The sequence below is a fragment of the Megalopta genalis genome, chromosome 8 (assembly GCF_051020955.1).
Source record: "Megalopta genalis isolate 19385.01 chromosome 8, iyMegGena1_principal, whole genome shotgun sequence".
NCBI lineage: Eukaryota > Metazoa > Arthropoda > Insecta > Hymenoptera > Halictidae > Megalopta > Megalopta genalis.
In genome coordinates, this window is record NC_135020.1 from 14,373,098 (window position 1) to 14,399,060 (window position 25,963).

At 41.3% G+C, this 25,963-nt stretch overlaps 1 long non-coding RNA gene across 1 annotated transcript in view; it reads right to left on the reverse strand.

Annotated features, from left to right (window-relative positions):
* The window catches only part of LOC143259907 (uncharacterized), a 241,420-nt gene extending 240,250 nt beyond the window's left edge, over positions 1-1,170 (reverse strand). The window contains exon 1 of the long non-coding RNA XR_013033960.1: positions 930-1,170. This is a non-coding gene — a long non-coding RNA (uncharacterized LOC143259907). The remainder of the gene's footprint in view (positions 1-929) is intronic.
* Between the last annotated feature and the right edge of the window lie 24,793 nt (positions 1,171-25,963).

Below are 25,963 nucleotides of genomic sequence, written 5' to 3' on the forward strand. Positions count from 1 at the left end.
ATTGATTTAGAGTGGCTATAATGACTGATCATTTCTACATGCTTGGAATGATTCATTTGTTTCGCTAAAATTACTTAGGAATGCGGGAGGCTTCGTTACCATGGTTACGTAACAGAAATATTTGCGGCTGGTTGCTTGTTGCCGATTAAATAAAAAAAACATGAAAACGAGATATCTCGTGACCCGTCCGCAACGTTCAATTTGCTAAAAACGAGATATCTCGTGAGCCGTCCGCAATGTGTTAACACGTTCCGTGCCACGTGTACCATCGATGGTACACGCTTGCATGTTTACTTAGTGAACTGGACAAATTGTTTACAAGAAATTTAGAACCGAAGAATCAATTTCCACCGCAAGAATGGGCGTTGATAAGTTTTTGTTATGTTGTTATGTGTACGAGAATTAACCCTTTCGCTACGGGCGGATTTTCCGGCGCGGTACTTCTGCTGAACGGCGCGCTGCGACATCACTGCACGCTACAAGACGTCGATCGTTGCGGGGGTACTGCAGCGGAGAAACCGCCCGTAGCAAAAGGGTTAATCCAAATAAAGTTAAACAAAATTGAAAGAAAAAATAAAGGCATATCTATTTATCCCTTGTTGAGAGAAAAATAAGGTGAATTATCTTTCTGCAGTAAGCACTGACTTTATTCGCTACAAACGATCGAACTTATGGAGGGCCACTATAGTGACCCGTAGTACCTCAGTCGCATTTTATGGAGGGCCACTTTAGTGGCCCGTAGTACCTCGGTGGCATCTTATGGAAGGCCGCTATAGTGGCCCGTAGTATCGAAAGGGTTAATATAATTGCACGTAATACATCAAGTTTTAGTAAAATATCAAAGTGTGAAGATTCGAGTAAAAAAAGCTCGGCACGGAACGTGTTAAACCTAAACATAAGATAAGATAAGAATTTCTAAACACTCACACCCCCTAAAAACTCTATATATAAGCCAGCCGAACCCGAATAAACCAGTTATTCTGCCGGAACCTCTCTGCGTGCCAACTTCAGTCTCCCGAAACCTTTTCGTAGCGTATGCGTACTTTACTTAAAGTTCGGCGCAAGGACTAATTATCAGAATATCACGATCGTGTACTCTTCAGTATAGTAATAAGCAGTCAGTGAAAGCTTAGAGTTCCGCGTTAACTCATTTTTACGTGTCGCGTCCCGTGACACGGGCATCGTTTCATCGCGGCGCGGTTCCGCCGCGACGCTTCCGACGAAACGGAATCGTCGGCGGCGCGAGCCGAGAGGATTACTAATAAAATATGTCCCCTTGAAACAATTCGAGAGTCTAATCTCCGGAGGAAGCTCCGAGGAAATTAATTGGCCGGGCGGTCGCGCCGGAGCGTCGTCGAACTTTATTTCCATTCGGCGCGCAGCCGAGAGAGAGAACACGCTCTCCGGATTCAATTTTCGCCAGCAGCGAAATGCGCTTCCGTCCTGTTTCCGTCGTCGACGCGAGTCACGCGCGAAACACCGAAGGAGCCGCCAGCCGGAAACGTGCAATCGGCGCCCGACCCGGGGCCGGTTTTCACGGGGACGCTTCCGCGCGCGTCATTGTCGATGGCGTCGCGAAATCACGGGACGCACGCCGCCGCTCCTTCGATTAAGGTCAAGACAAATAGAGCCGGATGTCGGTCGGAAATTAAAACCTCGAGGACGAGAGAGGCCGCTCGTTAAGCGGCCGGCGCGGCGCGGCGGCCGCGCGCGCGGTTCGATCGGCCAGGAAACGACCGGCTTTGAACGGAGCCTCCTGACTCCGGATGAACTTCTTATTCGTGATTGCCGACTAGCGTAACAACAGACCGACTGGTAATTGACGCGCCGCGATTCGACGGCGTTTAGAGTCGTCGCGCGTTAACGAGCGATCTAATGATCGCTACCGATCGAGTGTTTTCGCGAGGCCTCCTTTCGGCCGAGAGAACCAAATCCCTCGGGACAATCCGAATTGCTCGCTGTTGCGTGAGTTAACACTTTATCGTCCGGTCGTGGTTGAGGCTGCCACTCAGTAAGGACTGGCTTAGTCGCGCGCGCATTTGCTCCCAGTACCGGCTAAATTTTCGCTATTCATTGTGTTGTGCTTATTCCTTTAAAAATAATAATAAATAATAATAATTATTATAATTATAATTCATAAGGATATGGGGAGGTCAGCATACAGGAGGTCAACTACTAACAAAACAGTAAAGAAGCGAAAACCGTCGATAGTTAAAAGTCGATTAATAGGCTATCGGTCGATAAGCATTGGCAATCGAAAAGCCGATAAATAGGCTAGCGGTCGATAAAGTGTTAATTTGTTAATGCATCTGATAAAATTTGTGAAATTAGAATGAATTTTTGGTTGATTTTTCCCATGTTACATGTATAGTTATTATTGTATTATTATTTATGTTACATATTAGCGGGTAAATGGGTCGAAACTGTATTCTAATTTTACAAATTCCTTCAAATGCGTCAATAATTTAAGATAACGAGTTATAGTTACACGTGCCTTATACGCGACTGTCTATTTCTATGAAGTAAATTCGGTCATACGAGCTGCAACGAAAAACATACTTACTATAAAGAAATCATAAAATCGTGTAAAATAGACATATAAAACATCTATCATAAATAAAAGAATGATTTTTAAAATGTCAAACGTCTTGAAACATATCGTTAAACAATAGAGGAATTAAATATTCATAAGGATATGGGGAGGTCAGCATACAGGAGGTCAGCTACTAACAAAACAGTAAAGAAGCGAAAACCGTCGATAGCTAAAAGTCGATTAACAGGCTATCGGTCGATAAGCATTGGCAATCGAAAAGCCGATTAATAGGCTAGCGATCGATAAACATTGGCAATCGAAAAGCCGATAAATAGGCTAGCGGTCGACAAAGTGTTAACTTTGAAATTATCCGACGACGCGATGTCTGCCACTGTTCGCTTGAATTATGAGATTGGTAGCAAGCGGATCCGCGATTCGCGTCTGCTGCTTGGAATCGTTAGGTGGGTCGCGTGGAAGATTCTGTCGCTCAACGTGTTAATGGAGAACAAGATAAGAGACTCTCATTTTTTCGGTTTTTCATTTGAGCTTACAAGGAAAATTTATGAAATTCGTATTGTAAAATTCGGTAACTTACAGTGGGCTGCGAAAGTGTTCGTATATCTTTTAAAATGTAATAACTTTTTGGGAACTGGACTAAGCGTTTTGAATCTTTTTTAGATGATAGCAGAACCAGTTTATTAAACGATGATCAAAGTACTGATTTTAAATTTTGCTATTACTTGGAATGAGAAAAGAAATTAAAAAAAGCTCTCGTTTTTTAACTTTTTTATCTGAGCCCATAACGAAAATTTAAAAAATGTCTCTCGTAGATCTCGGTAACTTGTATGAATGCTGAAAATTTTATCGAAATCGGTTCACATTGCTATGAGTTACAATAAATTGAAGATGGCAAAAATCGCAGTTTTATCATAATTTTCACCAAAAACTGGAAGAAAACTGCAGTTTTTTAAATCTTTCAACACTTGTAGCTCGACTCTGGATGAACCGATTTCTATCAAATATTCAGCAAGCATACAAGTTACAGAGATCTGCGAGAAGCATTTTTTAAACTTTCGTTGTAGACTCAGATAAAGTAGTTAAAAAACGAGAGCTTCTCACTTTGTTTTAATATTATATTTAATATATTTGATTTAATGTAATAGCAAAATTGGAAGAAAGTATTTTAGCCGTTCTGTCATCTAAAAAATATTCAAGTCGTTTAGTCCCGCTTCAAAACAGTAATTCCGTTTTGAAAAATACCTGAATATTAACACATTGATGCTAATCGGCCACGAGTTAACACGTGTTCTTATGCCCAGACGTTGTAAAATTGCTGGTCAACAATGTATTCATAAAAATCACTATATCTACTTTATACAATAAAGTATATTCGTGTCAAGTATGTTATAGTAATTTCTCCCTAATTCACGGTCCGATTCTGCAGAAAATCAGAAATGGAAAATTTGGGACGAGATACGATTATTTTAGTCTCGCGTTTCGTTTTTATAGGTGTTGACAATCGATAACTATAAAAACGAGCCACAAGACTCGGACAATCGTATCTTCTCTTCCCAAATTATCCATTAATATGTCCACAATCTGAGCGTCAATTAGGGAGAATTTACTGTATACGGTTAAAACGAATAGCTTAGCCTAACAGTAATACATATGTCATTCCCTATCGCGAGTCTTTCGGACGGACATCTCGATTAAAGAATCGCCTAATTTAATATTTATATTGAAAGAAATATATTCTACCGCGAAGTTCGATGTATAATGCTTCGAGGCTGGACGCTGATCTTTACTGCGCATCGTCTTAGCATTCACGCGTGGTCGATTTTCCTCGCGCGACGCTCTTGGCGCGAATTAGGGAGAAATTACTATGTTTAGTCAGACATGCGTCCCACGCACAAGACGATCAGGGTTATTGCCATAGCGCATACAACGTAACCTTTTCGGCAAATTGCTCGAACACAAAGGAGTTCACCCTGACCGAATGACCCGCGAGCAGGGAAGTTCCGAGAAAATGATCAACAGCCGCCGCAGAGGTCGACCCTTCTCTCGTTCCCGAGATCTTCTGCTCCCGTGAATTCCTCGGGGACGATTCGTTCCGAGACCGTGGCGCGGTTTCGCCCCTCGAGCGCCCCCGGAAATTTGGCGAACGACCTCAAAATAGTTGTAGCATGCGAGAGGCGGCGTGTAACGGTCCGTCAAGCACCGGCGGGGACGCCGCCCTCGACATCGAGGGCTCCAAGTTTCGAGATAAATCGGCCTGCTCGGACGTTCTGGTTCGAGGCCACCGTCGTGCCCGCGACGTTATATTACTTGGCGAACTTTCTTTTTCCTTTCTTCCGTCGCGACTGCTGCCACGCCGGGCCCCGGACGGTCGCGGAATGTTGCACGCGGGGCGACGCGGACGCCAACTGTTGGCTAACGACGCGCCGTCGTGTCCCCGGGAATAGGAAAAGTTTCCACCCTCTTCCGGCGAAAAATTCATTAAGTCCTCGACGGCCGGCCCACTCCGGGCGTTTTTAGCAGCGCGTCGCGTCGTTCCCCGTTGCGGACACGGCGCAGTTGCCGGCCACCGTTCGACCACAATTACCAGCACGTGCGTCGGTTTTTCTTCGGCAGTTTGGCCTCGTTGCTTTCTAATTGTAAACAATGCTCGGGATCGCGATAACTTCCCGTTCCTCCTCCTTCTCACACTTTCGCGAAACTTTCCTCCGCATCTGCGGGGAACGCGGCGTGCGAGGCTTTGCGACACATTAGCAGCAGGTAATGGAACAGTGTACAGGGTGTCCCGTAATTATGTCAACGCCTGGAAAGGGGTGATTCCAGAGATCGTTTGACTTTTTGTTTAGCGAAAATGCAATCCGCGGCAATTTAATCAGTGGAAAGGTCGAATTCTTTAAGTAGAGAAATCGAATTTTTCAGGTAAAAGAATTGAATTTTTCAAATGTTATTTCTTTGGACACCGTAATACGACTTAATTAATTAGAGATTGGAGTGAAGCGAACACAAGAAAATGCTGCGCAGTTAATTCTCCCTAATTGTCCTTCGATTTGTATACAAAAATGGACGATTTGGAAAGAGGAGATACGATTATTCAAGCCTCGCGGCTCGTTTTTATAACAAATAATTTATTACAATCGGTAACTATAAAAACGGAGCCGCAAGGCTCGAATAATCGTATTTTCTCTTCCCAAATTCGCCTGTGTGCAATTTGAGTGCGAATTAGGGAGAAGTTACCATGTTTAGGAAACGTTCTTTCTTTTGTTAGTTGCAATTAGTTGAACACAATATTTCGTGTACGAATATATTATTCGTACTTGTTTAAACAAAAATCAATTCCAATAAGAAATGTTGTAATTATAAGTTGATTACAGTAAATTCTCCCTAAATTTGCTTCAGATTGTGCACAAAAATGGACAACTTTGGAAGAGGAGATACGATTATTCGAGCCTCGCGGCTGTTAATAATTATAAAAACGAGGCGCAAGCCTCGAATAATCGTATCTTCTTTTTCCAAGTTGTCGATTTTCAATTACGAGCTGAAGGAAAATTAGGGAGAATTTACTATACGTGGTGGATTGTTCAATTTTTTATGGCAATTGTTCACATGATAGGATAAATTTTGTATAACAATGACAAAAGTAGTGTTTAAGACTTTATTTTAATACGCGATAATTCACTATTTTGTTGGAAACCTTTACAAACCACTTGAGAAAGGAATCATTTCATTCGAGACATTTTCATTTTTTATATATCGTCACATAGCTGAAAACTTATCTAACCTGTGCAACAACAACAAAAACACATTTCTTATTATACAGTTCTATATGTATAAGAGACATAATATTCAAATTCAATGTTTATTATATTATTATTATATTCAATGTTTTTCTCAAATTTAACATTCCGCATGTCATTAAATACTTTTGGCATAATATTTTAAATCATTCGAAAGAGGATGCTTTGTTCTACCGGAATCAATGTTTCGTTTCCTTGTTCGAATCAATTTCTGTCAATTTTCAGATCATTAAAATGGACTGTCAAGTTGCGAAAAATGAGCATTTTCGACATCTCCTTCTTTTTACTTTTAATCAAGGCTCCAAGGCCGCGAAAGCTGCTCGCGACATTTGTGCTGCGTACGGAGAGTGTGCCATAGCTAAAAGAACCGCTCGTGATTGGTATGCCAAGTTAAAAAATGGAAATTTTGACCTGAAAGACGCGCCCCGTTCTGGCCGTCCAGTTGAGTTCGATGAAGAGCGATTAAAGCAACTTTTGCACGAAAATTCGCGTCAAACGACAAGGAAACTGGCAGAGAAAATAGAATGCTCCACACTGCTATAGAGAAGCATCTTCACTCAAAGAGAAAGGTTCAGAAGCGTGGAGCATGGGTCCTGCATGCTTTCAGTGACAACAACAAAAATCAACGAGCTTGTTTGGATGAATTTTTCGAGTCGAAACCGAGTGATTTCTACCAACGAAGCATTGAAAATCTTGTCGAACGTTGGGAAGAAAGAAGTCGTAAACAACAAGGGAGAATACATACTGCACTTTTACAGAAAAATGAAAAGAAAAGAAGTGCAATCAGGATAGAAATATATTTGCCGTCTTGCGGACAGGATGGAAAGATATACCGCGGCTCGCGCGCGCCGTTCGTTCTAACTTCCGGCGTTCGCTCGCGTTTCACTAGTCGGTAAACGAGTTATTAACACGACGAAACGTAAATACCCAAAATCTCTCAAGTATTAGAGATATGATGTATAAGAGTATGATCGCGTGATCGCGGGATCTCATGCGGCAGAAGAATTTAATTCGAACACGATGGCGAGTTCTACGCGGCCAGTAGTCACGGACAACGCATGCCCGGGCAAACCGATGGAAGAACGCGACACAGCCTGAAGCGACGTTAACAACCAATTGATCAAACATCCAATTTATCGAAATTTGATATCGCGTAATAACCGCGATCATGGCTAAACTACAATTACTGCGTCGTTCTGAAACGCGATTACATTTTATACGGCAATTTGTATTAGGCGATCGACAAATCGCCGGCAGTTGTAATTGTCAGGAGCTCGGTCATAATATGGATCTGGCTATTAAAAAAAATTAACCGACACGCTCGATCGCACGCATAATGCGTTAACTTGCCGCGCGCCTATTAACGGGCATCGATAACACGATACTGCAGCTTATCAAACGCTGGTCGCGAAACACGCGAGACTCCATTATAAACGATTTCCTTCGATAAAACGTCGGAATATCTTACGAATGCAGTGATGTCTCTCTAATTGACGCTGAGATTGTCCAACAAAAATGGACAATTTGGGAAGAGGATATACGATTGTTCGAGCCTTGTTGCTCGTTCTTTTTTATGGTTATCGATTGTCAACGACTATAAAAACGAGTCGCAAGGTTCTAATAATCGTATCTCCTCTTCCCAAATTGTCCATTTCTGTACACATTCTGAGCGTCAGTAAGGGAGACATTACTGTACAGTGTTTTTTTATTAACTTTGTTACGCAAAGGTACAAATCTTCTGTTGTTGTCCATCGTTACAAACAATGTTTCTGAAAAGATGACGTTGACGAAATTGCTATAACGAATGTTAAACAGAAGGTATTCGTTATGGTTACCTCTGATCGAAGCAGGAAAAATGTTTCTGTTTGAAAAAGTGTAACCATCATATTGTTAACTTGTAAACGAGAGTTGGCCAGGAGAGGATTAAGGATTAACGATCCGATATGGATAACAGTTTTACCGAATTTTTATTCGAATTAAAATTCATTCGAATAGGAAGTTATTTGTTATTCAAATAAGGATTTATTTGTGTAGAAATTAATTCGGAAAATAAACGACTTGAATAAAAATTCAGTCTTTTTTCACGGTTTATTGATTAATTTCTCCCTCGTTAATTGCAAGCGACATTTTGTTCAACTACTCTATCGAACAGTTCGTTACTTTCTGGTGGATTAAATCATTCATGCATAACTGAATAGTAACAGTAAATTCCAATAAATATTCATTTAAAATGATTATTTGAAACTTTTTAGTCGGATATATTCTACGAATGGCAACTGTTTATTACTCATGACAAATAATTCGATCTGTTTATTCGGATAATTCGATCTATTTATTCGAATAATTCGATCTATTTATTCGAATAATTCGATCTATATATTCGAATAATTCGATCTATTTATTCGAATAATTCAATCTATATATTCGAATAATTCGATCTATTTATTCGAATAATTCAATCTATATATTCGAATAATTCGATCTATTTATTCGAATAATTCAATCTATATATTCGAATAATTCGATCTATTTATTCGAATAATTCAATCTATATATTCGAATAATTCGATCTATTTATTCGAATAATTCAATCTATTTATTTGAATAATTCGATCTATTTATTCGAATAATTCAATCTATATATTCGAATAATTCGATCTATTTATTTGAATAATTCGAACTATTTATTTGAATAATTCAATCTATATATTCGAATAATTCGATCTATTTATTAGAATAATTCGATCTTTTTATTCGAATAATTCTTCATTTTTTGTTCGAACAATTCGATCTATTTATTCGAATAATTCTTCATTTTTTGTTCGAACAATTCGATCTATTTATTCGAATAATTCTTCATTTTTTGTTCGAACGGAGATCGTAAAATTATTTGAATAACAGTGCCAATGATGCATCAATTTTATAACGTGATTCTTTAAGAATAAATATGTGTTGTAAATATGGATCTTGGAATGTGCGATGACTTCTTTTGCACCCGAAGAATGATTACAGTAAATCCTCCCCATTTGTCCCTCAGCTTGTAAACAAAAATGAACAACTTGAGAAGTGAGGATACGATCATTCGAGCATCGCGGCTCGTCGACTACAGTTATTAACAATTGGCGGCTATAAAAACAAACCGCGAGGCTCGACTAATCGAATCACCTCTCTTCTCAAATTATCCATTTTTCTTTTCGAGCTGAGAAACAATTGGGGAGAATTTACCGTGTTAACTTAATTAACTTTACTGCTTTATATTAGTTTATAAAAGTAACAGTAAGACATTCATTTTGAATTTTAACAAGTATTACTGTCAAATAACATATAAATCGAATCAAATAACTCATAAACGTATCTTCACGATATGAATAACCGTGAATTAAAAAATTGATAAATTTAGCGTCGAGTTCGTTGAAAAATACTTCTTAGTAAAACGTTGTTAATCGTGCCGGGTGTCCAAACACTCACGGACCGATAACGTCTAAACGGAACAGCGTTCGGGCGTCCCAGAAACCGTTCTCAATCAATAGCATAAGCCCGTTTTTGCGGCATAACTTTTCGGCCGCGACAAAAGGAGCAAGTTGAACGCGAACAGTTACGTTTCAGCTCTCGAGAATTCTTCGAAAATTCGTCTTCTCTTTGGAGGGCCGGGCTCCGCCGTTCAATAGCCGAGCCCCTTAGCGCGCTGCTCGAGTATGTCTGAGAAATTCTGTCTACGACGTACTCGTGGAAGGTGATGAACGTCGTCGAATTTCAAGAAACACACATTCGCGCGAAGGGAGAACGCGGGCGGGTTCTCGTGAAGGAGGCCAGTCTTAAGCGAGAAACCTGTTGGGTACTTGAAAGGTGATCGATGGCCCCTCGACGGCAAATATTTCTTTATTTATTCGAGTTGCGAGAGCTCGCCGAGGCAAATGGGCCAGCCGAAAGCTCGCTCGCCGAAGAAGTGTTTTTACGGGGTTGCAGGATCAATCGGGTCCGCAGTCGCATAATCAAAATTATACGTACGTGCTTCGACGAAATTCTTGCTTGGAACCTTTTCATCCGCGCGCAACGCCGCAGTCGTTTGAAAATTTTCGGGTTCCGGGGTTGGAACGCATGATATTTTAACACGATGACTGCCGCGTCACCCGTATTCGGGTGACAGTAAAAGTTCTCATCAGGCCACGTCACCCGCAATTCGGGTGACGCTGATTCGACTACTTACAAAGGATTTCCGAAAATATTTCGACAAATATTCTACAGGAGGTAATGAAACTATTGAATTCTTATAAAAATGGTTTATTGACAAAATTATTCGCAGTGTATAACGTTAAAACATTCTCTGCAAAGTTGAGGTTGATCGGGACAGCTTGGACAAAAAGTTGTTTGTTTTTTCAGATACGCTCGTGCCTCTGATCGGTCCATTTCGTATCTTTTATTTGAACTGTAGCTTCCTCGGTATCATCGACATTTCTTTCTTCTTCCATGACCAATTCTCTCGTAAAATCTCGTCAATAGTATCTTCGTAACGTTCATTATCACTAAGATTATATTTATCAGTATCCAAATCAGAATCTGACGATGTAATTTTATTTATGCTTCTCCTTCCGGGCAATCCGATCTCTTTTCATTATTGAAAAAAATATGGGCAGAGATTTTAAGTTATACCATTCGGTACTCGGCAAAGATTCCAACTGTTCATGCAGGAACAGAAACAGATATGAATTAACAGCGCACGCTTCCTATAGCGGCACGGGTGGCCTGTAGAAGATTTTGTTGTAAATACGCATGGCAGTCAACGTGTTAAAGAAGAACTATTTCCAAAGTAGTGTTCGAGTTTTCAAGGTCACCTTCTCTCTAAACGTTTCCTAGATAAACTTTAATTCTAAGTCCTAATGGACGAATTCTGAGTTCTTACGGTTTATTCGACAGACAATATTTTTATCACTAGTGGACTAATTAATTAAAAATGTTAAGAGAGGAACTGAATTTTTATTTAATTCCTGTTCGTTGCGATCGGGGTAGAGCATTTTTATTTTTTGCGCAGAGATAGGCCGTCTGGTCGTTAGTGAGCTAGGATTATTAATTAATATTGCATTTACTCTAATGATTAATTGTCGAGCCAATTTCCGTTTCTCGCTAATTGCTAATTTACGTTGATCGAAATTTAGCGAACTTGCTGCGAGAGAAATTAGTGCTAAAATAATAATCCTGAAAACTAAAATTCTGTACGAATATTCGATTTACTCTACGAGTTTATACGCGATCGATATCTACTCGGCCAACTTTGTTACAGGAAAGATTCAAGATACGTTTCTCGTTGCCCGTATCATAAACGCGTCAAGTGATAGCAGTCGCGAGCTCCTCCGCGTCTACTTTATATTTTTCTTGGAATCGCGGCGGTGTGACTATTTGCGGAAACGGAATTGCCGACACCCCTTCGGGATCAAGCCCTCTTCCATCGCGTCTTCCCATACGAATGTCCCGTAATTTCAGGCCGCCGTTCCTGCAACGTAGACTGCGGCCTCGAAAGCTCGAGTGAAAAACAGGGGCCGAGGACGTACGTCTGGAAAAATGCGAAGACGTCTCGTAACGGAGTCGCGCGAGATTGTACGCGCGTCGAGAACCCTGACGTATCTGGCACAGACTTTTATACGAATAAAATCTTTTTGATAAGAAGTATGCAAACGAAACAACGTATTGCAGCATGTTCCTGGACTTTTTTGTTTGAGCAGCATCAGAGACGAGCGAAGACATTTTTTTCTAGCGGCGGAAGATTCGTAGGATTCGAAAGCATTTGGACGTTCGTTGAATCGAAATTGATTATAAGATCCTTAATCCTTCGGAGTCCGATTTATTTTTCGTTAATTTGCGTTATATATGAAGTCATGTTTTACGTACATGTAGATGCTAATTACGAGAAATGTTGATTTTATTAGTGTAGGTTATACTTTTTAGAGGCTAAGCGCTGGGACATAGTGATTCACAAAAGTGTTCGTACACCTTTTAAAACGGAATAACTTTTTTTAAACTGGACTAGGTGGCTTGAATTTTTTTTAAATGATAGCAGGACTAGTTTATGTACCAGACGACGATAAAGATGCTTTTTTTAAATTTTGATATTATTTGGCATGACAAAAAAAGATTAAAATACTCTCGTTTCTTAACTTTCTTGTCTGAGCCTGTAGCGGAAATTTAAAAAATGCCTCTCGTATATCTCGATAACAAATTGACGAAAAGTTGACATTGTTATGGGTTATAACAAATTGAAGATGGCAAAAATCGCAGTTTTATCACGATTTTGACCAAAAACTGGAAGAAATCTGCAGTTTTTTAAATCTTTCAACGCCTGTAGCTTGACTCTGGATTAACCTATTTTGATAAAATTTTCAACACGCATATAAATTACTGAGATCTACGCATTTCTTAAATTTTTATTGTAGGCTCAGATAAAAAAGTTAAAAAACGAGAGTTCCTTATCTTGTTTTGTCGTCTCAAGTAAGGGCAAAATTAAAAAAAGGCATTTTGGTCATCGTCCAGTATACTAATCCCTCTATCACCTAAAAACAATTCCAGTCACTGAGATCAGTTTTAAAAAAGTTATTGCATTTTAGTCCAGCGTATGTGTTCCATATAAACAAATGGTTTCACATAAATAAATATATGCGTGGTACGCACTCTAAGTCTGGTATATTCGCGTATTGTGAAAAAACGTATATTAATTTCTTCCAAAAGGCGTACAAAATACATAGGTGGTACACATATGTCTTGATAGACTCCAAAGGGTGAAAAGAGTCGGAGTTATTATTTCTCTCTCGAAGAGAAACTTCGAGATTCGAACGAACTACTTTGCAGTCACATAATTGATAACGTCAACGTAGAATGCAAATTAGTGAATCTCGGCTCAGATTTAATAATCGTCCTTTACTACCAGGAACGTGGATCGTGGTTGTAAGTCTGTGTATAATTCCTGTGTTTATTAATTACATCTTAGCGCACCAGATTTACATAACGTTCCGCAAACTACTTACATCCACTTTATGAGGATTTCATGCAGGCTCTGTAATTGTATCGCGGTAGCATATTCACTTTACGCAGGATATGACAGAATACGTAAATGCGAACAATAAACGGCAGCGAAACAATATCGGCGCACAGGTAATAAACAAAGTTATACTGTTAGACATTTCTGTATTTTATTATAGCGCCAGTCTCGTAGATCTTTTTAAACAACAAGTTTATTCACAGTTCGCTGCTCAAGATCGTGAGTACGTAATTTACAATTCTTTACTGTGGGAGCTAAAGCCAAGGTATTTTTACAATATCTTTCCTTCGTTGACGTAACTTCTAATTACACAAGTCTACGATATCACCTCGGATATTTTGTTTAATACCTGTGTTCAATGAGCACAAAGCTTTTCGAGGATAAGCCGGCACTCTTCTAAATAGAGAAGAATAAGCGATGCTTGCGAGATTAAGGTTGGATCGCATGTAACGATGATAAAGGAGACATAAAGAGTGTAATTTCCGCAATTGTACGTTTTCAGTTCGCTATCTCTCGGACCGCAAATAATTTAGATGCGAACGAACTAGATATTCAAACGAAAGAATCGTGTGAAAATAAATGCAGACAATGATATGTGAAAAGTGACCATATAATGACATAAAATTATTGTAAAAATCTTTGACTCCTTAATGGGCATAGAAGAAATTTAAAAATTGATTTACAGTTTCAGAATGTCATATATATACGAGATACGATTATTCGAACCTTGTTTCTCGTTTTTATAGTCGTTGACAATCGGCAACTATAAAAACGAGCCGGAAGGCCTCGAATAATCGTATCTCCTCTTCCCAAATTGCCCATTTCTGTCTACAATCTGAGCGCGAATTAGGGAGAAATTGCTGTATTCCATTGTATGTTTCACTAAAGAATAGGATTTCTTAAATTGTACGATTCTATATAAAAGGATCTTTTCCATTTTTGAAAGCAGTTTCCGCGGAAAATTGTGAAGATATGAAATAAGAAAATTGTCCATTCTCGTGTAAAATCGGAGCGTCAATTACGGAGAATTTACTGTATTTAGCGTCGATTCTCACCGTCATTGATACCGAGCCACTTTCACGTCAATTAACCCCTTAACGTGCACGCTCGAGTTAACTCGAGCGCGCTAAACTGGCCAAACTGTGCACACTCGAGATAATTCGAGCGGTGTTGTATTTTATGCTGCTATAATTTCTCACGCTCGAATATAATCGAGAATTGAAAATAACAATGTGAAAGCAAAGAAAAAAAATCGTTTTATTGATATTTATCATTTACATGGGATTGTAAGCTATTTATTCAAGAATAAAATATAGCCTTTTTCCATGTGGAACAAAAAAGCGCAGTATATCAAAATTCTCCACCAAAAGAGAAGTTGAATCAGGGCCGGTAACAAAAATGGAAACCTTTGAGGATGTGGATTTGGTTCGATATTGCTTATCTACTTTTACCGATAAAAATATGTTTTTTCCGAAATAGCAATTCGAAAAGGAAGATAAAAAAGTCGATGTACGTGTAACATTGCGATATTCGGCTCTTTTCTGCAACGTGTATCAAAATCCAAAATTAAAATAAAAATTTTAATTATTTTCGTATTCTTTTAATTTTTTTGCCAAGACAACGTTCTAAATCGTGCTTTTTTACATTAAAAAAGATTGATCCTTTTTGGCCGACCTTTTTCAAAAAAACTGTGCATTAACACTATGCCGTCCGGTGGCACCATGCTGGTGCCATGCAGAAACTATCTGTTGTATGCCAGTGGTACCACTTTGGTGTCATTTTAAAAAACTGAAATAACATTTGAACTATATTTCTTGGGTGTTAAAAGGCAGCAAACTAACTATAGCATTGTGCTTATTTAACTAAGAAGTAAGTAAGAAAATTCTTGGATGACTTATCCTAATTTTAGGAATTTATATTACCACCATCTTCGAAATTTTTTTTTAAATCTAAAATTTCCAAGCTATTATGCTGGCGTCAAACAAAAGAATCATATCTAAGATCTGCGGACGGCATAGTGTTAAGGGGTTAAAACGACATTGAACGCTTCGAGGTCAACGCTTCGAGGTTAACACGTTCCGTGCCGAGCTTTTTTTACTCGAATCTTCACACTTTGATATTTTACTAAAACTTGATGTATTACGTGCAATTATTAATTCTCGTACACATAACAACATAACGAAAACTTATCAACGCCCATTCTTGCGGTGGAAATTGATTCTTCGGTTCTAAATTTCTTGTAAACAATTTGTTCAGTTCACTAAGTAAACATGCAAGCGTGTACCATCGATGGTACACGTGGCACGGAACGTATTAAAACATGCACAGTCCTCGTCGCGACATTTACAAAATCGCGACCTCGAATCCCGCCCGGAACGATAACCCACCCCGCGTTTCGCGACGCAAAAAGCAAGCAACTAACGGAAGCGTTCTCCTTTTCCACCGGCACCGCTAATTATAAGCAGCAGTGCAGCTGATTGTAGGTGTAACTTCGGTAACGAAGTTTCCCTTGTACCGGCGTAACAAGTTACAGAATCCCCAGTCGTGGCGGAGAGTCACGGTTCATTATTCAAATACCGCTGAACATTGGCCGGGTCCATTGCCCGGACCGGCGGCGGCGGTTTGTCTCCCGAATTTCTGCGTGAGAAAATATCAGGTTTCGTCTCGGGATCACCGGCCTCGGCTTAATGGACCGCCCGAAACAGCGGCCGGAAGCAGCCCCCGCGAAGATCGAGATCGCGCAGCTGCCGCGATCACAGGCCGCCCCGGCGAGAGCTCTCGCGCGGACGATCTCTCATTATTATTTCCCAGGGGTCACCGGGAAGACGTGTACACAGCCGCGCGTATCGCACGCCGTATTTACGTTTCGAAGCCGGCGTATCCGCGGCGAGGGTATCCGTTCCGCGGCCCTGGACAATATCTCATCGACTCCCCGGAAACAAGAAACCGAGAAGGGTGCCGTGCTCCCCGGCTGGCGCACATTTGTTGTGTCGCGCGCACCGTTCTGGCGTTTTTTTTATCCACCTCCTGCCACCAAACCCCGCTTTATCCGGCCGCTGGGAAAGCGACGAGCCGCGAGCATCCATCGCGACACCCTCTTGCCAGCTTCTTTCGGCCTCCGCGCGTCCTCGAACCTCGTCGATTCGATGTACCCGCGCGCCCGTTTCGCGTCCCCGTCGTTGAACCGTGAGAATTTAAGGACGGGAACAGGCAGCCTGCGATATTTTCGTATCTTCCGTTGATCCTTTCGGACTGGACGGACTTCGGTGTCTCGTTTGTCACGACAGGAGAATTTGTCCTGAATTTCACGGTGAGGTTTGCTCGCAAATTTTGGCAACTCTTGCGCTTTCTGCGATGAACGTAGACAGTAATTTCTCCCGGAATCGCTAAATTTTGGGGTGCTGCGAATTTTCCTGTGCTAGTCCTACGTCTATGTGATTTACTGCTACGTCGATGGAGACGGTCAAGCGCGTCGGCACGCGTCGCGAATTCCCGGAAGACGACAGAAAATAGTTTATTTGGATTCGAGTTCTTATGTTTACAAACATTTTGAACTGAAATTTTGTTGTTATTATCATCGTTATTATCACTACCATTATTTTTACTATTATTTTACCGTGCTCTTTTATTTAAACAAACGGCAGATGGCATCAAGTGCCGAACGGTCGAGTCAGGCTTCGAGCTCTGGGTCCGAAAGAACCCGAACATGGTACTATAGGGATTAATAACAAATAATAGAATCAACCAAGTGACATTCTACAAAATTATACCGAGTCATTTTTCTCCAAACTCGAAATCTCCGCAAAACTATTTCTTGCTCGTGTCATCTGGGCCTGCGTATAAGAACGCTCGGTTTCGACCGCTCGACCGCTGGCGCCGTTGGCTCGGCCGCCTCGCGGCAGCCGAGCTGGGATTCGACCGCTCGACCGCTGGCGCCGTCGGCTCGGCCACCTCGCGGCAGCCGAGCTCGCCTCTCATTGGTCACTGTTTTTCGTTAATAACTCGTTAACGGTGCCTCGGAGAAAATTTTTGCAAAGGAAGAAGTTGCTTCAAATGATCCGAGGAACCCGCCATTTCCGGATTGCGAGACATTTTTGGGACACCCTGTAGACTGTTGTAAATCGATGTGAAGACGAAAGAAGTGTGAAACAATGCATATGAAGACGATTATTTGGTTCAAACGATGAGCGTGTGAGCTATTAGAGCAAGCCACTATAGTGGCGCGTCGTCCAGAGAGATGACATCCGCGAAAGCCACTATAGTGGCGTGTCGTTCTAAAAGATGATATCCGCGGAAGCCACTATAGTGGCGCGTCGTGCCTGAAAGGTTAAGTCGCATCACTCGATTGTCACAGCTCGTAAGTGGGACAGGCAAATACGGTAACTACCGGGTTCACGAGGGTTTGCATAACGCATCGGAGAATAATCTGTCCGGGATATCGGCAAATCTTCCGAAAGATCGTAAAATTTGATTGAAAAATCGCTGAGCGAGCTGAAAGCTATGCGTATAATTGAATGAAAGTTGATGTCAATTTGAACAATGTATTGCTACATTGTAACGTATTGCTACTCTTTTTGGGATTTCTACGTAAAGAATCTCTCCGAGGATTACTTTGAAAGAGACAACATAAATTACAGATGAATAAAGGCATTCTAGTATTTTGGGAGTCGCTGTCCCGCTGGCGGAACCTATAGAATCGTGACCGAAGAAAACAACGTGATCTAAAGGGATAAGAAAATCACCGGTGACCCTAGTCACGAGGTATCCATTCGGAACAAACGTGTTTGGCTTACAAAGCATTCTCCTTTGATCAGCGAGATTTCTCGACGGGCCGAATTTCCCTGTTCCCTCGTCGCTAACGCAGGAAACAAAATTCTATTCGCGGAGCATGCTGTTACTTTTACTTGTGGATTTCAACAAGCTGCGATATTTTCTGTTTACGATCACGTCATTCAAGCTGTTACACCGTTACGCGGTCGATATAATATTAATTGGTTTTCCGGCTGCAAACAGAATTTACCATGTTGTAAAGACCGATCGTTTAGCGCAATAAATATTGACTAATTGAATGGCTGCATTTATTTACAGTCGTATTATCAATGCGACGCCCCCGCATTATGGAAAATTTACACGAGGTGTACAAATTCGAAATATATTCTATACGTTAATTACGTCTTTAGCATAAAATATGCAGTGCAGTGATTTACGATGATACATATTATCTCGTCGGGAAACTTTGTCGGCTGATTCTGTCTTTCTTATCGCAAACTGATCGATCCTTCTTCTACGATACATGTGTATTCTTTTCATAGAATCTAAGATAGATAGGCTAGATCATTTTCTTAGTTTTTAACTGATTTTCTTTAACACTAGATTTACGGAACCCGTCGAAATGGCGAGTCACTAATTTTTTAATTCACGATTATTCATATCGTAAAGATACATTTACGAGTTATTTATTCAATTTATATGTCACTTACGGCAAATGTTACAATAAAACTCGTTAAAAATCAGAATAAATGTCCCATTGTTACTTTTACAAGCTAACATAAAACAGCTGTTTTTTGTGCTCCGTAAATCTAGCGATAATACAGTTTTGCTTCATTTTGAATTTGTCCGAACAGCATAGGAGGGAGTATAAATTTTGTTCAATGCAAAACTGGGGTTTTCAATCGGCTGCACTTTATAAATACTGATAAAAATTGGTATACCAAATATGTCGGAAGAACAGGTTCCTCAAGGCTTTAAAAGACAGACGAACGTTGTAAAAATATTGGGAGTAGCAATTACATAGTACATTGTATGCGAGATATGTTTTAGTACGATTCAGTAAATCATAAAGTAATGTCGTTTGGTGGGAAAATATAGAGAGAACAATTTACGATAAAGTGTTAAAAAGATTAGATAAAAATTCTTAGATTACAACAATTGTAACTCGGTCGTCCCCTCTGAGGGGGCACACATAGAGTTTTATATGTTATAATTGTATTAACCCTTTGCACTCGAAGCTATTTTAACTGTAAATATAAAATCATTTTTCTAACTTATAGTATTTCTATTTTATACGACAAAATGCATTTTATGCATATGAAATTGACTCTTGGGACTCGCACAACAGTTACGCTCTCAACAATTTCTTAAATTCAAACTTTGTTACAAAATTTATCTTAAAACCGAGATATAACAAATTTTAGTGGTGCCTCTGAGTCATCACTCGAGTGCAAGGGATTAAAGTTATGTCAAAGTAAATCTACTGTTAATCGAGATGCAAAGAAAGTACAGTAATGTCTCTCTAATTGACGCTCAGATTGTCCATAAAAATGGATAATTTGGCAGGAGGAGATACGATTATTCGAGTTCGTTCGTTTTTATAGTTACGAATTGTCAACAATTATAAAAACGAGCTGCAAGGTTCAAATAATCGTATCTCCTCTTCCCAAATTGCCCATTTTTGTGCGCAACCTGAGCGTCAGTTAGGGAGACATTACTGTACTAATTGCTGTTGTCAATATTTTTACGATGTTCGTCTGTCTTTTAAAGCCTTTTAAAGTGACTGTTCCGCCGACATATTCGGTATACGAATTTTTGTCAGGATTCATAAAGTGCAGCCAATTGAAAAACAAGCTTTCGCATTAAACAAACTTTATACTCCATCCCGTGCTGTTCGGACAAATTCAAAATGAAGCAAAACTGTATTAACGCAAGATTTACGGAGCACAAAAAACAGCTGTTTTATATCAGTTTATAAAAGTAACAATAAGACATTTATCCTGATTTTTAACGGATATTATTGTAATATTTGCCGCAGATAACACGAACAGTGAATAAATAACTCATAAATGTATCTTTACGACATGAATAATCGTAAATTAAATAATTAGTGACCCGTTATTTTCGTGGGTTTCTCGTTTTAAAATTACAAAAATTATGAAGACACTTTCACGAGGAATAATCGAATAAAGCACTTTATTGCAGCAATTGCAATTCTAAAAACTCTACAGAAGCTAAATAAATTGGACCTTCTTACTTTTATAGAGCAATGTACAGTAATGTCTCTCTAATTGACGCTTAGATTGTCCACGAAAATGGACAATTTCGGGAGAGGAGATAGGATTATTCGAGCCTTGCGGCTCGTTTTTATAGTCGTTATCAATCTATAACTATAAAAACGAACCGCAAGACTCGAATAATCGCATCTCCTCTTCCCAAATTGTCCATTTTTGTACACAATTTGAGCGTCAGTTAAGAAAGACGTATAATGCTTGACGTTGCTTATTGGACGATCAACCGCGAGAGCCACGAATTAATTAACTTCAACACCTGCTACATTTGCTCGAGCAGACGACAAGCCTAAACGATACCAAAGCCGCTTTCGCGAGACGCGGGCGTACCGGCGAAACAACGCCGACGAAAGTTCGCCAGGTTGCGTCGAAAGCGATCGAATCACGGAAACGGGCCGTGACACAGCAGGTTCCCGCACCAAGAGATAGCGTCAAAAATTCGACGGATCCGTATCCGTGAAATCGGTCGGCCGGCCGGCATGCGCGGTCTGTGACAAAGCGGAGGAAAATCCGCCGGCAGCTCGGGCGACGAACAAACGTCCCGTTGCCGATGAATTGTCGGACCATCGGTCGGCCGTCGAGCTGGAGCTTGTCAAATGACCCGCGGACTGTAATAAACAGCTAGACACTGACAGCTCGGGGCCGCCCCCCTACCCCCCTTGAACTCGTAGCGCGATATTTTTCAGCGGGTTCCCGGCGGTTCGGTTTCGAGACGCTGTATAATGCAGCGAGCCAGATACAAACCGGCCGCATAATGCACGCCGGGTGGTAAATAATGCATGTTTTTCGCATCAGGAGGACTCTATAAATATATTATACGCCGGCGAGCGGTCGCGCGGTGGCCGCGCGCGGCGCGAAACCGAGCGGTGGGTGCGCGGGGGAAGGGCGCGCGGGGCCGGCGAATAATTCTTGGGAGACGTTTACGGTGCGCGTTCGCGTTACACAATGCCGCAATTTAGCGTGACCGGCGCTCTCTTTAACTGCGGGAATTTCAATAAGCGCGAGAGAGCGTGGCTGAAGGACGACGCGCGTCTGGGACGTCGCGCGCGATTCTCGTTCGGGCGGAAAATTTGCTTGCGGCGCGGTGAAAAAGACGCAGCCTCGCGTCGCGTCGTGCAGAGAACGTCGGAGACGGTGACGCCGAAAGGTCGAGACCCGTTGTCCGTTTAACGGCCCGCGTTGTTTTTTTAAAAAGCGGCCGCCTCGGGGAAGACGCGACCGGCGCGGCGCTTTCGTCTCGGTTTCGGATATCTGGACGCATCGGTGCGCGCCGGATGCGCATCGACGCGCACGAATCTCCGTGTGTATTGGTACACGCGAGCCGCAATAATAACGCCAGGGTATGACGAATAACGCGGCGTCGATGCATTATGCAATAGACTAAAATATTCATGATCGCTGTTTCCTGCGGCAGCTATTGAACCGTGACCCCGGTCATGATTTGCTGGCCCGGCGATCGGCGAACGCTTCAGCGCGATTGTCAACGTTGAAAAATTGATGCTGACGCTCTGCCGACCACCGCGCGGACCGCCGCGCCCCGCGGCGCCGCGGGGGACGGGCCTCCGTAATTGAGGGCACGAGCGCGGCTGGATGACACTTCGATTATACGATCCTCGATTTCGAAACCGGGCCCCAGCTTCTGCCGACTGAAAAATTCAGAAGCCTATGCTTTTTCAATGAATTATTCGGCCATTCGCCGAAAACACCGTGGTGTCGCGCCGACTCGCCTGCAACTGTACCGTGACCGGTCACATCGGCGGGGGGAGGGGAGGGGGAAAGGGGCTGATATGGGAGCCAACGCGGGGCCGTTCGGAATAGTTTCGATGAAATAGCGGGAACTCGGTTAGCGAATGGCTCGCGACCTCGCTCGCCGAGAGAGAAAATTAAATATTAGCCGGTGTATTTATTAAGCGACTACGGCTTTGACGGCAAGATGGCCTGTTAAGGGAATGCGATATCAAAAGGCTCCCGTAAAAGCTGGGATATCTCGAGCGAATACCTGAAATAACTGACTCACTCTCTCTCTCCCTCTTCTTTTCTCTCTCTCTCTCTTTCTCTCTCTCTCTCTCTTCATCTCTCTCTCTTCTTCCCTCTCTTTCTCTCTTCCTCTCTGTGTGTGTTCCTTTCTCGTACTTGAAACCGGAGTTCATTGTTTCCTGCTACGGTTTCAATTCGATCCCCCTTTTACTCTTACCTGAAACAGAGAAAAATACCGGAGTTAGCTGCAATATCCTACTATTACGCGGCATGCTGAAAGATCATAGGGAACTCCGATAATGGCTCCGCGCGACGAGGGTCGCGGGGAGGGGGATAAACGTGGGAGAATTGCAGCGAATACGGCTACTCTCTCGAAATCGCTTGTATCCGCTGCGGTTACATGGAAAAAGTCGGCGCGTGGGAGAATTGAGAGGCGCCCTTCGTGCGAGCCCCCCCTCCCCCCTGTTACCGTTTACATTGCTTATTTACATACATTAACGCTCCGTTACATTAGCCATCGGGACACGGGGCATTTCAACTAATTTATGTGCGTTTATCCGATCTCGTTCTATTTGTTCTGCCTGGTTTCGTTTCTCTCGCCGGAGAATTATAATATCATTTCGTGATTTGTCAAGTGTCACGGTCGTTCATCATCGTTCCGGATAACGCCGTTGCCGTTTTCGAAATCGCGTATCGCCGGCGGCGATCGCCTAACAGACGCGACACCCGGTTAAATAGATTTTCTTGATTAACACGCCGACCTTGACACCGGCGGCTATAAAAATTTCGCGCGATTTATTTACCGGAACGAAAAATTGCGATCGATCACGATGATCGCCGCCGAGGGGTTTGCACGGAAATAAATGCAATCGCGGTGTACAGCAATGTCTCCCTAACTGACGCTCAAATTGTGCACAAAAATGAACAATTTGGGAAGAGGAGATGCGATTATTCGAGCCATGAGGTTCGTTTTTATAGTTATAGATTGATAACGACTATAAAAACGAGCCGCAAGGCTCGAATAATCGTATCTCCTCTCCCCAAATTGTCCATTTTCGTGGAAAATCTAAGCGTTAATTAGAGAGACATTACTGTACATTGCTCTATAAAAGTAAGAAGGTCCAATTTATTTAGCTTCTGTAGAGTTTTTAGAATTGCAATTGCTGCAATAAAGTGCTTTATTCGATTATTCCTCGTGTCTTCATAATTTTTGTAATTTTAAAACGAGAAACCTGTGAAAATGACGGGTCGCTAATTATTTGATTTACGATTATTCATGTCGTAAAGATACATTTACGAGTTATTCATTCACCGTTCGTGTTATTTGCGGCAAATATTACAATAATATCCGTTAAAAATCAGGATAAATGTCTTATTGTTACTTTTATAAACTGATATAAAACAACTGTTTTTTGTGCTCCGTAAATCTTGCGTTAATACAGTTTTGCTTCATTTTGAATTTGTCCGAACAGCACGGGATGGAGTATACAGTTTGTTTAATGCGAAAGCTTGTTTTTCAATTGGCTGCACTTTATGAATCCTGACAAAAATTGGCATACCTAATATGTCAGCGGAACAGTTACTTTAAAAGGCTTTAAAAGACAGACGAACATCGTAAAAATATTGACAACAGCAATTAGTACAGTAATGTCTCCCTAACTGACGCTCAGGTTGCGCACAAAAATGGGCAATTTGGGAAGAGGAGATACGATTATTTGAACCTTGCAGCTCGTTTTTATAATTGTTGACAATTCGTAACTATAAAAACGAACGAACTCGAATAATCGTATCTCCTCCTGCCAAATTATCCATTTTTATGGACAATCTGAGCGTCAATTAGAGAGACATTACTGTACGTTGTACTAATACTAGAAAAGAATACTATTTGTATAAAATAGTATTTCATAAAATAATGTCGTATAGTGGAAAAATATGAAGGGAATACTTTACAATGAGGTGATAAAAAAATTAGATGAATGTTCGATGTATTAAACCTAGTGTAAACGATACATGAGAGATATATGAATGTTTTCAATGATTCTAGTTCAATGATTCTGAAGTTAAAAAAGAAATGTGAAGACTTCGAACAGTATAAAATTGTCTAGACAAATCAGTTTTTTCAAGAAAAAGGATCTTTGGGAACCAAGCATAGCTCTCAACGCATTGACGCGACAGTCACCGATGAATGACACCATTCCTTGATTTGATTCAGAAATTAAGTTTTACTACAACATATTCGAATGAACGCTTCTAGAATTCTTCAGTTGCAAAATGATGAAAGTATCAACATTTCCCTGGTTCAAGTTCAGTGACCAAATTACTCCGACCTTTAGGAATACTTCGGGATTGGTATTTAACCCTTCGCACTCGGGTGGTGACTCTGAGGCGCCACTGAAATTGTTATATCACGATCCAAGATCATTTTTATATCGTCAAAGTTTAAATTGAAGAAATCATTAAAAGCGAAGCCGCTGTATGAGCCGCAAAACCCAATCTCCTACGCACAAAATGTGCACTTTGTCGTATGAAATGGAAACACTATAAGTCAAGAAGATTGTTGTAGATTTACAGTTAAAATGGCTTCGAGTGCAAAGGGTTAAATTTCATCCTCGGGTGTCCCAGATGAAAAAAAAAAGAAATGTCCCGAATGACCCGAGAAGCAAAGTTAACAGAAACGCGAACACAGTCGAGTACCAACGTCGAGAGAAAAAGTGCTTCGACGAAGAAAAGAATCGGATTCGGATGCTGTTCCATTTGCAAGACGGTTGCGTTTTCAAGGACGTTAAGGGCGGGGCTTGGGTCCCGGGTGTCCCTGAACGAGATAGTTACATCCTCTTCCCCGGCACCCTCGGCCGTGCAAGAAACTAAGACGCGCGCCCGGCACCGTTCGCCGCGGCAACGCACACTTCACTTTTTCTAGGGATTTTATTCCTCCACCGAGGCAAAACCGACGGCACAACTGTCTGGCAAGTTCCTAAAGCAGCCGAGTGCTTCCACCGGTGGTTTCTTCTGATCCTCAGGCAGTCGGTTCGCACGTCCGCCTTTATTTTCCTCGCGCACCGTTGCGGCCGCGAAAAACATTTCGGTTTCGCGCTGACGGCCCGAGCGCCGGAATGAATATTTCTTTTCAGGCTCCGGCAACCGGCTGGAAAAAGAGTTAGCATCGCCGGCTAATTCGCACGGCAGAGATAATGCTTTCGGAACGCTATCCTGGGAACGTGATATATATTGGGTTGGCAACTAAGTAATTGCCGATTTCAGTTATAGCTGTCTCTCACTCCCATTTTTACAATATCCATAAATATTATATTATAAAATTATTATTATTTTTATTATGTATATTGGTACAAAAATGGCGTATCACCATTTAATAAAGCCTTGATTTTACATTTATTTTCAATCATTGTCGATTCAATGATATCTTCTTTTTCTGATCGATGCGCTGACCATCATTTTCAACGACGTTCTTGCTCACCGATGCATCGAATATTATAAATCTCGCTACACTATTGGGTTGGAAACTAAGTAATTGCCGATTTCAGTTATAGCTGTCTCT